The sequence below is a fragment of the Heptranchias perlo genome, chromosome 5 (genome assembly GCF_035084215.1).
Source record: "Heptranchias perlo isolate sHepPer1 chromosome 5, sHepPer1.hap1, whole genome shotgun sequence".
NCBI lineage: Eukaryota > Metazoa > Chordata > Chondrichthyes > Hexanchiformes > Hexanchidae > Heptranchias > Heptranchias perlo.
The window spans coordinates 95,791,822-95,804,018 of NC_090329.1; the positions used below are offsets into that span (position 1 = coordinate 95,791,822).

General features: G+C 43.5%; 1 long non-coding RNA gene across 1 annotated transcript in view; it reads right to left on the bottom strand.

Moving 5' to 3' along the window:
* Window positions 1–1,009: 1,009 nt before the first annotated feature.
* The window catches only part of LOC137321466 (uncharacterized), a 58,944-nt gene continuing 47,756 nt past the window's right edge, over window positions 1,010–12,197 (bottom strand). The window contains exon 3 of the long non-coding RNA XR_010962823.1: window positions 1,010–1,569. This is a non-coding gene — a long non-coding RNA (uncharacterized lncRNA). The remainder of the gene's footprint in view (window positions 1,570–12,197) is intronic.

Here is a 12,197-nt window from a genome sequence, read left to right on the forward strand (position 1 = left end):
ATTGTACAACTAAGTGGCTTGCTAGGCCATTTGAGAGGGCAATTGAGAATCAACCACATTGCTGTGGTGTCACATTGCATGGATAAGTGCTAATTGGCTCCAGTTGTTATGCTCTTACCTCTGGACAAGAAGGCTGTGGTTTTAGGCACCACCTGGGGAACTGCAGACCATGCCTAATTTTATCCATATAAGTTGTCCATATAAGTTGTTAAACCAAGATCCAACTTCTGATGGATGATAAAGGTTTAGTAGTCCTACTTGCAAAGACTATTTTCCAGGGGGTTTATTTTGCTCTGTGTGCAATTATTTTACTGAACTGTCATCATAGAGGTAGTTTTCCATCTTTGCACTCCTGGCAGGGTGTCTCGCCTACTAAGAATGGATATTGGAAAATCATGCCCATATACTCACAGCAGATGAGGCCCCCTGTTGAGAGTGCAAAATCAGAAAACCACCCCTTATAAACTTACCCAGTTCAGTAAAAGCATTTATTTTAACTTTACACAAGGAGTAAAATATATCCCCTGGGGTTTGGCCAGTATCCTCCTCCCAGTGACCTGCTTCTTCCAGAGCTAGAATGCAAACGAGATATGCAGTCTCACTGGATTATGCTGATTAAATAAGTCTATTTTCAAATCTTAAGAAGGTCAAATAAGAAAACAGTGGAGGAAAGGGGAGATATACAGAAGGGATGGAATAGGGTGAGTACTGAAGTGACTTTGTAATGGAATGTGACCTGGTAATGCTAATTTATCTTTATTCGTAAATACCCAAATTTGAATCAAAGTCATGACCAAAGTAAAACGAAATTCACATTCAACATTATTTTGCACAACGTTATTTCAATTTTTTTTAAGTATGAGTGAAATATTTAGTATATTGTTTTAATTTAGATTAAGTTGCAGAATTTGTGCTTAAATGGGCTGAGGTAAAAATACTGGAGATTGGTCAGTTTTTAGATGTAGTTTACAGAAATCACAATCCAAGCATAACATACCATTTCCTGGAAAATGAGTTTATCAAAATTCGGCTGTATAACAGACACGACTGTGGTATTTGGACTACTAGCCAAAGGATGGTGTTATAAGTATATTGCACACAGGACTTCATGTGCTTCTTTACAAACCCTGGGGAACATAGTTAATCTATAAAACAAGAGCCTGTCCAAACCAGATCTTTGGAACACCCAACTAGTAACCAGATTTAAATCAAACAACCCATCGAAAGTAATCTTCCGGGAAGACTTTCTCAGATATGAAGAGATCTGTTAACAATCGGAAACAAAAACAGAAGATGGTGGAAATACACAGCAACTCCATTCGCATTTGAAAAAAGAAAAGACAGGTTTACATTTCAGGTTATGACCCTATGCCAGAACTCCAGTGGGAACTGTAGGTATTAAACCCAGAAACAGAGGCCAAGAAATTCCTTCCCGCCGCACCCATTTTCTGGGCGAGAAATGGGTGCTGAAGACATCATAAGACGTGTTGATCACGCACGCTCGATCCACACCGGAAGTTCATCACGCGCCATTGGTTCGGGCACCCCTTAGAGGTTCCAAGCGTCCACCTGAAAAAAGCATTAAGCCTATTAAAATATTTAAATCAGTGTACTTTGCCTGTTTTAGGACCTGTTTGTGATATTGGTTTGCCCATTCCGAGCCTTGCCCAGCAAAACATAGTAATGAAAGTCGGGAAGCACTCTGGAGGAGCATTATTTAAAGAGATCCACACCTCCATTCAGGTAAGTCGTTGGTTTGTCCTTTTAGGCTGCTTGTGGACTTGTGCACTTTGTTTTGGATGTTTAGGCTGCAGTAGCAGTGAGTTTTGAGTTCTGAGAATAACTTTCTGGAGGTGCAGGAGGCTTTGGATTCCCTTAACCATTATTATATTTCTCAAGGGTGCTCTGCTGGGTCTGCCTTTGGGGCTGGAGAAGGCGGAAGGAAGACTCCAATGATCAGTAGTTGCCGGGAGAAGAGGTCAGAGGAGTGCGGAGTGAAAAGGAGGCCCTACTCATTGCGAGTTTTCAGGAATTGCTTTCCTTGCCTCAACTCAAAGTCTGGGGGCCCTTGAATTAGAAGATTTTCCAGCCATTTTGTGCCTTTAAAATCACGTTCTAATCAATGTAGCCAAGGTGCACATCCCATTTAGAGGTGCAGACTGTCTTTAAATGGCTTCAGCGATTTCCCGTCCTCACCCTTCACCACCAACTGCTCCACCCCCCTCCTGCATCAGGCAAGTAGCAGCGTGGGTAGCACTGCCAACTGGCCTCTTTTAATTTAATGAGGGAGGGGCAACAATATGGCGTGGTCCTTGCGCCCGTGTGAATGGCTGCGTGAGTGTGCGCTCCATCCACTTCGTCCAAGTATTCAGGCGTGAACCAATTTCTCTTGGCCAGAGAATAACATAACTTTTGTTTGTATTGTGGTTCCATGTACTTTTTATTTTCCTCCATTTCCCCTCCCTTCTAGTTTTGTGATTTTCTCCTTTCCTCTTGTGAATGCACCGACATGTGCTCAGAGACTGTTCCATGGGCACTTTGCTCAAGGAGCCACTCTCCTCATGTGAACTTAGACTGTGAGTGCCGTTAGGCAATTCGACCATGGAAGGTATACCTAAGCCTGGTTGTCTGATGTCCAAATGCAGACTTTCTTATAAGAGACACTGGATAACGATGGCAACAACCCTGAATGCTTTTTCCCCAGAGGCACTGAAGCCAAATCTATTACCACCACTCCCCCCCCCCACCCCCACTACCATCCCTGTTAAGATCTCAGTGTGTAAAGCTCAGTACCGCACTGGGCAGTACATGTATTAACTGAGTACAGGATTTTAAAAAACATAGGTAGTGCCAGTTCTCTTGCTAATTTCAGCAAAAATGTCGGAGTACAAAATGGGATTTGTAAAACTGTAGTGATGTAGAAGTTGTTCACCAGAACTCAAAAACAGGCTCAAATATAGAGGTAATTTTAGAATATCGTGCTTCCAACACAGAGCCTAACCCACTGGGAGTGCATATTTGGAATTGGACCACATGCTTCGCCACAATTTTCCATCCAAAATGAATAGATGGAAAGTCGGGGAAAGTGCCAGATCCCTGATGTGCGCTCCCAGCAGGCGAGGCTCTGCACTGGGAGCGCAATTTCATAGAAGGTGGCAGGACAAGTTGATATGGCTGTTAAAAAAGCGTACGGGATCCTTGGCTTTATGAACAGAGACGGTGTACAAAAGCAAGGAAGTTATGCTAAACTTTTATGAATCACTGGTTAGGCCTCAGCTGGAGTATTGTGTCCAATTCTGGGCACCACACTTTAGGAAGGATGTCAAGGCCTTAGAGAAAGTGCAGAGGAGATTTACTAGAATGATACCAGGGATGAGGGACTTCAGTGATGTGGAGAGACTAGGGAAGCTGGGATTGTTCTCCTTAGAGCAGAGAAAGTTAAGGGGAGATTTAATGGAAATGTTCAAAATTATGAGGGGTTTTGATAGAGTAAAAAGGGAGAAACTGTTTCCACTGGAGGAGGATTGGTGACCAGAGGACACAGATTTAATATAATCAGCAAAAGGACTAGGGGAAAATTAGGGGAATTTTTTTTATGCAGTGAGTTTTTATGATCTGGAATGCACTGCCTGAAAGGGTGGTGGAAGTAGATTCAATAGTAACTTTTAAAAGTGAATTGGACAAATACTTGAAAAGGAAAAATTTTCAAGGCTATGGGGAAAGGGCAGGGTAGTCGGACTATTGGATAGCCCTTTCAAAGAGCCGGCATAGGCATGAGGGGTCGAATGGCCTACTTCTGTGCTCTATGATTCACTAGGTTTTCAGTATCGGCTTAAGACAAAAGAAATTGTGACAAATGAAAAGATGTCTCTAACTGTTTTGAAAGCTCCAAAATACATGTTTGACCTGACCATGAAAACTGATCTTTTTGGGAAATGAAAGTGAACATCTGTTCTCTAAAACTGTAGGATTACTGTTTATGCTTTTCTATACAGACACTCTACAAAATCTGTATACTCTGGACTTGGGTCAGAACATATGGATTGTGTTTCCCATAGAGTTTTAAAACCAGTGTGTCAGGAAGCTGATATATTTAATAATCTTTTGATGAACAATTTATTGAGGAATAATGCAGGACCATTACATAATAATGGAATTTGGAAAAAAAAATATTTGTGCCTCCAAGATATATGGCAATATCTGTGCAACATGGTGAAAATAATCAGTATTTGAACTGAGTTGAGTCAGACTAACTATAAAATATGGTACGGATGCCAGTGAGGGAGTAACTGTTGAGTTCTTCAACGTCAAACTATTTCTAAATAGGTAAAGTATATCCCCCTCTAGGTGTCAGAAAACATTTTGTTTAGTCTGACTTTGGTTTATACTTTGAACATTGCTGCTGTCTAGAAAGTCTTGTAAATAAAATATTGTTCCAGCAGTCTTAATAGGTTTTTAAACTGGGGATTGTGGACTGCAAATGTTCTGAGAAAGGATCCCAGGGGATTGGCAAGGTCATCTGATTTATGCTCATTTGTCATCAGATTTCTGTACTTTTTTGTATTTGTTGAGTTACCATTTCTGTTGCTTTATACCAATAATTTAAAAAAAGTTTTCTGTAGTGATAGCACTGCTTTCCCCTAGGTAGTTGACACTGTAGCCCTGGTTTCAGCTCAGAGCGCAAGTTCGGTTTGGGGGTGGTGGGGCAAGCAGCAAACTCGTCCGGTCGGGTTGGAGAGAGGCCTGGGCCATTTTCACTCCCTGGCCTCATTTCCATATCCCAGGTGAGTCTCCCGCCCGATCCTAGCGGGAATCAGTACCTGACCGGCGGGTAAGAGCAAGATATCGGGTGGCAGGAGCTGGCTCCGGCGACCCGGGGGAGCGGTCCCCGGCAACAGGTAAGTGCGTTGGGAGGTGTCCGCAGGTGCTCGCGGTTGGAGGAGGACAATCAATCACTCCACCATTGATTATATTACACAAGGCAGCTCTTTAATTTTTGAATCTGCCTGCAGTGGCTCAGCAATCCTGGATGCCAGGAATGTATGCCTTTCCTGGCGCCCAGCATTGCTAAGGCACAAATGACAAGCATCACATTACAACGTACCTTCCCATATTCGGGAAGATATATAGTACACAACAACACCACTTCTGGTTGGAAATCACAGAAGTAGCATCAGGTGGCTGAAGGCAGTGGAACGACTCCCCACCCAAGTTTTCTGTCCCCTTCCCCGCACTCAGGTTACGCCAACATCAACCCAGTTTGGGTAAATGGTCTTTCTATGACTTTTTTGAAGTAATGCTTGTGATTGACCATAACACAAGTTGCAAAGAAAATTGCATGTACTTTGAAAGTGATTAAATGTTTTTGTTTCATTAATAATTGAAAAAGTAATCATCAGACTAATTATTAATATCAATTAGTGACTGGCCAGTCAAAGAGTTCCTGATTTTCACTGAGGCTATAGATTCTGCATATCCCCCGAGACATTTTGCTGATTGCCAGTAATGAGTGACAAATCTATCTCATCCTGTCCCAGTTCTTCAACACCTTCTTCTCAGACCCTATCTACTTCCTTAACTATTTCCTTCCTCAATCCCATTTTACATTCCCCTTTGGGAGATAGTAGAATCTGTAAACCACACTTAACCAATCCCTCTGTGGCAATTCCCTCAGTGTCAGAGCGTTGCTGGGATCTGTTATCATGCTGTGGAAGTCAGGTCAGGGTGAGCTCCTCAATCCAAGTACAGTGCTGGAGGGGCAGTACGCAACCTGCTGTCAGTCTGCTTTTTTCTTCTCAGGCTGCTGGATTCTGTTCCACTTTGCCAGCCCCTCCTGTTTCCACTTCACACCTGCCTTACCTCCCACCGCCTCAGCTATTCACGCATTGTCTGCGTCTCTTAAATGTTCTTAATTTATTTTATTATGCCTCTTCTATCGTCTCCTATTAATATCACTTCAGCTATTTAACCATCTCCTATGCATATAATAACAGGTCCTTATGGGACCAATCTAACTGGTCTGGCTGCCTGTCCTGTCCTGTCCAACATCGGCCCTCCTGACATCACGCGTCAGGTTGCCTAGCAGAATATGCTCACTAAGATGCAGGACATGCCACATTTACCCGATTAAAGATGTGTTTAATCCACTGAGCCTTCGTCTTAGCTCCGTCGTGCAGTACAGAGCCTTGGTCAGACCCCATCTAGAGTATTGCGTTTAGTTCTGGGCACCACGCCTCAGGAAGGACATATTGGCCTTGGAGGGGGTGCAGCGCAGATTTGCCAGAATGATACCGGGACTTAGAGGGTTAAATTTTGAGGACAGGTTGCATAAACTTTTCTTGTATTCCCTTGAGTTTAGAAGATTGAGGGGTGATTTGATTGAGGTGTTTAAAATGGTCAAAGGATTTGATAGGATATATTTCCTCTGGTGGGGGAATCATGAACAAAGGGATACAATCTTAAACTTAGAGCTGGGCCACTCAGGAGCGAAATCAGGAAGCACTTTTTCACACAAAGGATGGTAGAAATCTGGAACTCACTCCCCAAAAAGGCTGTGGATTCCAGGACAATTGGAGCTTTCATGAGTGAGAGAGATAGATTTTTGTTAAGTAAGGGTGTCAAGGGATATGGAACAAAGGCGGGTAAATGAAGTTGAGGTGCCGTGATCTAATTGATTGGCAGAGCAGGCTCGAGGGGCTGAAAGGCCTGCTCCTGTTCCTAATGTTCCTGTGATCCTACGTTCAAGGCACCCCGTTTGGACAATTCCTCAAAGGAGGCTAAATGTTTCCTCCAGAGCCAATGCCTATTCAGTGACTGATCCAACAGTCCAGCCCTCTGATCTTGACCACACAGACCATCTGTGGGTAAAACTCCCTAGTAAAGCTCTTGTCCAAAAGTGGAAGCTCATAAAACCAGTCCATCATCTGCTGCAAATTTTCCAACTTTTGTATTAATAATATATAAAAACAAGACATTTCTAGTATCAGATGTGATGATGAAGGATTTAGGTCATTTATCACATTATTGCACCCTGTTCTGTGTATCTTACTTGACTCAGGACACGTGCTAGATCTGATTCTGTGTACCAAAACAGGAAGCGTGATTGATGTAGGAAATAGTGACCATAACCTAATTAGGTTCACGTTAAAAATTAATCAAGCAAAAGAAGAAACAAAGATAAAGATGTTGGACTGGAAATTAGTATGTTGAAAGGGAATCTAGTCCAGGTCTTGTGGTTGAAAAAGATGGTAGATTGAAGAGGGTTTTTTTTATTCATTCATGGGATGTTGACGTCACTGGCAACACCAGCATTTATTGCCTATCCTTAATTGCCCTCGAGAAGGTGGTGGTGAGCCGCCTTCTTGAACTGCTGCTGTCTGTGTGAAGGTTCTCCCACAGTGCTGTTAGGAAGGGAGTTCCAGGATTTTGACCCAGCGACGATGAAGGAATGGTGATATATTTCCAAGTCAGGATGATGTGTGACTTGGAGGGGAACGTGCAGGTGGTGGTGTTCCTGCTGCCCTTGTCCTTCTAGGTAGTAAAGGTCGCGGGTTTGGAGGTGCTGTCAAAGAAGCCTTGGCGAGTTGCTGCAGTGCATCCTGTCGATGGTACACACTGCAGCCACGGTGCACTGATGGTGGAGGGAGTGAATGTTTAAGATGGTGGATTCGGTGCCAATCAAGCGGGTTGCTTTGTCCTGGATGGTGTCGAGCTTGTTGAGTGTTGTTGGAGTTGCACTCATCCAGGCAAGTGGAGAGTATTCCATCACACTCCTGACTTGTGCCTTGTAGATGGTGGAAAGGCTTTGGGGAGTCAAGAGGTGAGTCACTGATGCAGAACTGGGAGAAATTTAAATACAAGGTGGATAAGAAACAGGTTAATCACATTCCAACTGGAGTAATGGGGCTGCATTGAAGGCTTGGGCTCCATGCATAGATAGAGAAATTAGAACAAAAATGAGATTTGAAAAAGAGGCATATTGCAAATATAAGGGAGGATAATACAGAAGTAAACTATGATATAAAGAATATAGAAAAGTATATGAGAGAAGCAAAAAGGAAAATTAGGAAAGTTAGCACAGCATCCTACATTTGTATAGCACTCTTCAAGTACAGAAAAAACATGTCAGAACACTTTACAGGGCAATGGATAATGAATGGACACTGAGTAGGAGGGAGAGAAGGGAGAGAAGGGAGAGAAGAGTTAGCAGGAAACAAAAGCAATGTCAAAGAGGGGGTTCTTCAGGAGACTTTTAAAGGTCAGAGGGAGGTGGCACGGCAGATGTGCTGAAGGAGCAGCTTTTGAAGGTGGCGTGGGCAATAGCAAGTAGACTAGTGTTGGAGGAGTGGAGGGTGCCTGCAACAACATTTAGTTGGATACAATCGCAAAGGATGCAGGGGGGACAAGAACATGAATGGATTTGCAGATGAGGACAAGAATGATAAAAACTGATGGTCAACATAAAGGGAAATAGGAAAGGCATGTATTGGCACATAAAAGTGAAAAGGATAATCAAAGTAGTGTGGACCACGTAGAGAGGAAGGGGGACATTTTGTATTGGAAATTGAAGGAATAGTGAAGACGCTTAATAAGTATTTTGCCTCAGTTTTTACAAAGGAAGGTGAAATTGGACTACTGAAGGAGAATGTAGAAGAGCTACCACTAGAGATAAGTATTCAGAAGGAAGCTGTATTAAAAAAATACTGGGCAAGAGATAATTAATCTTACCACAGTCTGGAATTCTAATATTATTCCAGTAGGAGGTGCAATCATCATGGGGAGGGTAGATGGTCTTCAGCATGATAGTACCTAAGGCTGAGCACCTCCCTTGGCAGGTATGAGATTCATTAAACAAATTAGATAGGTTTAACTGGTGGTCTCCATTATGACTTGGACCCAGAACAATAGCTGTGTGGAGCAAACATGTTAATTACTGCACTACTACACTGTTGGATTTATGTGTTTGATTCCAACTGCTTTCCTGAACTCCACTTCAGACTAGACAGACCCACTGAAGCTATTTAGACTTATGAGATAAATAACATTTTAAACACACTGGTGGATAAAAATTCTTTCACATAAATAGTCGAGTAATTATACAAATGAAAAATGAACATGGACTGACTTTGTATTTAATAGTTCAACAGTTGTATAAAGTAGGAATGAACAAACCTTAAATCAAGCTAAGCCAATGTAAAATGAGTACTAATATGTTCAGATGGGGTAAGAGGAATCTGAATAAAATTTATGAGTAGTGCCCTCACTTTCAGGGCTCAGAATCCATAGTTTCTGCAAATTTTGCTACCCCCTTTTGTTTATTATTTCCCTCTCCCCAAGTGCTTTCAGTATACACATCAATCTCCAGTTGGCCAGGTAATCTCTTACTATAGGAGCAATTGTAATCCTACCCATCTAGCGCAGACCAGGTGGTGGGCAGTTAAAATCACCCAGGTCAGTTAACCTCAGGAGAGCCAGCAGGAACTCACCATTCGAAATTTTAACCCGCTTTCCTGAGCAGGCGGCAAGGACACTCACCCAAAACCGGTGGGGTCCTTCTTTACATATGCATGTTGGGTCCTAATGATTTCATCAGGACCTGACTGCAATTTTAACTGGTGGCCTGAATGGGGAAGTCACTGTAACATTCCCACCAGCTGAAGATAGCTGGTGGGAATGTTACCAAACAAGTACTTTTTTTTACTTTCCTTGTGTGGCTAGAAGGAGCATCCCACAAGGAGAACTTAGATCTGCCCTGTCGTGGACTCCCCTTCCTTCCCGAAGAAGGCCCCTAAAGCAAACCTTGCCACTACTCGGTGTCGGTGGGTGGCCTCTGGTCCACACGATTTTCCATCGCTTCCTGCTGACTTCTCATTCGTTCCGGGCGAGAAGTCGACTGGCTGCTTGGAATGGAATGGGGCCTGGGAGTTAAAATAGTTTCTAACTCACCTTGCTACACACCCGCCCGGAGTTAAAATCTGAGCCTCCATGTCTGAAATGCTGATATGTACCAACGAGATGTTTGAGTGTGGGCTGTCCAATTCCCCTTCCACCCCAGTGTCAAAGCATTGTACTTCTTATTATCTCCCCCCAGGGAGTTAAGCTGAAGACAGGAACTTATTGGCCCCGATATTTATGGGGAGGTGGGGAGGGAGTGTCGGGGGACTTGTGGTGGCTGGGAATCCCAGAAGTACGGGGAACGTGGAGATCCTGCCGAATTTAACGGCAGGATCTCATTTGAATTTTTTTCCTGCGTTACCCTGCTAGCAGCCAGCCAGATTAAGAGGCTGGTCGGCTGTTGTGGGGAGCCAGGGACTGGAGAGGAGGGAGGGAGAGATCATGGGGGGAGGTGATCACGGCGGGGGGAGGAAGAGATCATGGGTTGGCAATGGATCTCAGGGTGGGGAGAATGCAGGTTGGCCTGGAGATTGCGGGGGGTTTGGCGGATTGTGGGGAGGGAGGCCGATCATGGCAGGTTTGCTTGGGGGGCTGGGGAGAAGCACTCCTGCTCCTCCTGGCCCATAAACAGTCCTATAAAAAGCACTTACCTGCTAGATCCAGCAGTTCTCGCCTCCCTTCAGCTGCTGGGTTTCCCGAGCCCTGGGAAACCCAGCCCACAGCCGTTAAATCTAAATGGCTGCTAAAATCTGAGGCACACAGCCTCATTAACATATTTAAATTACAGACACACCTCTTGAGGGCAGGTTACTCGCCCACCCCCCCAAGCCGCCCTTGTTTAACCGGAAGTAGATGCTTTTGCAGCGGGATGGGGTCGAGTTTCAGAATTTTAAGAATTTAACCTCCCCTCCCCGCACCACTCCCGCTCATCCTGGGGGGGTTAAAACTCCCCCCATTGTGTGTCGTTCCTCCAAGCTGATAGTTCATTTGATTTTTTATTTGTTAATTGACCTTACGCTTTTGGTATACTCTGTACATGTTACTGTAAATGAAGCATAGAGGTTACATATACACACAGCTTAATTTTTGAACGTTTAATGGCTTCTGAGAGCTAAACATACATTCCTTGTCAGAAACCATACCACTTTTTATATAAAATGTCCACTGATGCTCAGTTTGAAGGGGGAGGTGAAATTCTTCTGAGCCAATAGCTAGGCCATTTCCGTTTTGTTCCAAATTTTTTTAACGTACTGTCAGCAATGCAAGGGTTTACTTTTTGTGCTTTCCTGAAACTGCATCTGCAATATTGTTCAGAACCAGCTAAACAGCCATTTCACTGGCATAAATAGTGCACAATGCAGCAATAGCATTGTGGGGTGTACAATTTCTGGAGCAAATGGAGGGAAAGCACAGAAAGCACAAAGTCCAGTTTACAGATTAAACTCTGCACGTGATTGCAGACAGCCTGAGGACATGGCAGTGTCCTGTGTATAATGGAGAGGGGCAACCACTAGCAGGGTAATTGTGTAGGTGATGAACACAGTGTTGAGAACCCAATAAACCTGGAGGGAAGTCTGGAAGAGAGTGTCTGACCTAAAGAAAAGTACAAAAGTGAACAGTGAGGATGAATGTGAATAAATGTAGGCAGCCATGTACGAAGGTGCAGGAAGCCATTCATGTCAATCAAAGTAAGCTTCGGGTGTCAAACATCTTTGCTTAAATATCTTAGTGCAGTAACCAGATGGAATTGCAACACTTCAGGAAACTAATGAAGATTATTGAGAATTAGTACGGCAGGCAAAAGAAGGAAAACAGAGTGATGCAGGTGATAATTCCAATGTGCTCAGTCGGCCCCATGAAATTCTTCAGCCGAGGATACTTTACACTTCGGATCATTTTTCATAAGGTTGTAAAATGTACCACAGCCTAAAACACACAGTGCAAATATACACTCATTCAATGCACACTGTTCTTATCTTTGCAGAAGGAAAGCTGCTTTCTATCGAAGACATTGAGGCCAAACTGGTGACAGGCACAAGCATGGTAATGTAGTTGTTATGTTACTGGACCGGTAATCCTGGGCTAATAATCCAGATACATGAGTTCAAATCCCATCATGGCAGTTTGAGAATTTGAATTCAGTTTTTAAAAAAAGCTTTTATGAAGTGTCCATGAAGCTGTATTTTTGCAGTAAAAACCCGACTGGTTCATTAATGTCCTTTAGGGAAGGAAAACTGCCAGGAAACTGGTGTGGCCTATATGTGACTCCAGTCCTACACCAATATGGTTGACTCTTAACTGCC